This window comes from Helianthus annuus, chromosome 8 (genome assembly GCF_002127325.2).
Source record: "Helianthus annuus cultivar XRQ/B chromosome 8, HanXRQr2.0-SUNRISE, whole genome shotgun sequence".
Classification (NCBI taxonomy): domain Eukaryota; kingdom Viridiplantae; phylum Streptophyta; class Magnoliopsida; order Asterales; family Asteraceae; genus Helianthus; species Helianthus annuus.
In genome coordinates, this window is record NC_035440.2 from 46322899 (window position 1) to 46325031 (window position 2133).

At 39.1% G+C, this 2133-nt stretch overlaps 1 non-coding gene across 1 annotated transcript; it reads right to left on the reverse strand.

Annotated features, from left to right (window-relative positions):
• Positions 1 to 250: 250 nt before the first annotated feature.
• Positions 251 to 356, reverse strand: LOC118481559. The gene has a single exon (XR_004865768.1). It is a non-coding gene; the product is annotated as a small nucleolar RNA R71 (small nucleolar RNA).
• Positions 357 to 2133: the final 1777 nt, after the last annotated feature.

Genomic DNA, 2133 nt, shown 5'->3' on the forward strand with positions numbered 1-2133 from the left:
CATAATCCTTCACCGGTAGTCATTCCTCACAACAACCAAGGAAGGACTTTTGAAGTAAGAACAAATTCTTTGCAAAGTTTGCCGAAATATAAGGGTCTAGCAACGGATGTCAAGTTGGTTTTATTTCAATTTTCTTTGGAGGATAAGGCAAAGAAGTGGTTCTACACTTTGCCTTCAGCATCTATTTACACTTGGGCGGAAATGCAACAAATTTTCCTAGATGAGTTTTACACCGCCCAAAAGACCAATGATGCAAGAAAGGGGTTGAGGAGTTTTTAACAACAACAAGCCGAAATGTTTCATGAAGCCTTCGAGCGCTTCAATATGATGATCAAGAATTGCCCGCATCATGGAATTGAACTTTGGGAGTTGATAAATGCCTTCCACGAGGGGTTGTGTGCCGAAGATGCTCGTGATCTAATGTCAATCACAAATGGTACTTTTGGCACGAATTACGAGAATGACGATTGGGAGTTCTTGGAACAAATGGCAATTACATCAAAGAGGAAAGCTCAAGCATCAAGGAGAGCACGACCGCCCGTTACCCGAACACAAGTGCATGCGGTTGACGATGGTAATGTTCAAACCTCTAATAAAATTTATGATGTTTGTGCTATTTGCAATGAAATAGGTCATGCGGCTGAAAATTGCCAAGGAATGGTGGAAGGGCAATATGAAGAAGTTCATGCGGTACAAGGTCAAGGAGGGGGTGGTAGAAAGTATAATATGAATTCTAACACTTACCACCCCGGGTTGAGAAACCACCCAAATTTTCGGTATGGGAACTCTTCAAATCAAGCAAACCCGAACTTCCAAGGAAACCATGGATTTCATAGGCAATATCAGACGGGTCAAAGATTTTCGGGTGGAAACGAAGTAATGGAGATGTTGAAGGCAATGCAAATTGAGATGCAACGAAGGAATTGTCACACCCTGGCTTTGCGGAAGCGTGGGTTAATTGGTGTGACTTCTTAATACCATAGCAACAATCATAACAATGCTATATGATAAAAACATGTGATATTCATCCAAATAATAAAGTTCAGAAAATCCCATTTTCAACAATCACAAAATAAGTTACAAACCTTGACTTGATTTAAATGAGTTCATAAAAACTTATCAAAAGACTTTAAAACAATACTAGGTTTAGGGATATGTAACCCGTCCAGGAAGAGGTTACACCTTCTAAACCCTGGATGACTTCTTTATTCAAACGCAGCTTGAAAATATGTGCATACCGTGCCAGATCCGTTAGTTTCCTGAAATACATGTAGTTTGAAAAGTCAACATAAAGTTGAGCGAGTTCATGTGTAGTGAGTATGTAAAACCTTTGTAAGTATAAAAATCCTGGTATGTAGCAAATAAGGAAAAAGAGATCACCAATGGTTTGCAAGGCCATTGATATGTGTGAAGTGCAAGTAGGAAGACTCAAACCTAGCAGATTTCGCGATGGGTACAAAGTCACCACCTGGTCCATTAGGCGGGCTCAGGGGTTGGGCTCGCTACACCCAGATAGATCTACCGCTACTGTCCCTCGGTCCTACCTTGAGGATTAATGGCCTCAAGTTTCCGCCTACCCACTCACATGATCTAAGTAGTAAACCTCCTTACGCTATCCATACCATGTATAAAGTATTCGTAATCAAAGTAACATGTATTTCACCCCCGCAGTTTAGAAAACTGAAAACAGTTAAGAGAAAAGGGGGACATGAACTCACCGTAGTGCGTCTCTAACAAGAAATCTCCCGGTCAACCTGCTGTGCGACGTCCTACATGTACTAACTTCTATTAGACGGACGGCCGTGCCTTAGCTTAAGGTTTAATGTCTTTGGGAAATAGTTAGGCAACTATTTCGTAATTACTTTTCGTAATTATTTTGTAAATATATTCCTTCCCAAGGATGGGGGTTTTAATACATGTGCGTTCGTATAACTTCGAAATATATTATTATGTCTCACTTAATGTAATATATTTTATTTCATTTGCCCAAAATACTTTATTCCCAAAATATAAATATTTTTTCCCAAAAATATTATATTTTATTCCATATAATTTTCCAAAATAATATCCTTGTCAAAATACACACTTATGAGTATTTTCTGAAAATACGTAAGTTACGTTGTAAGGTTCGGG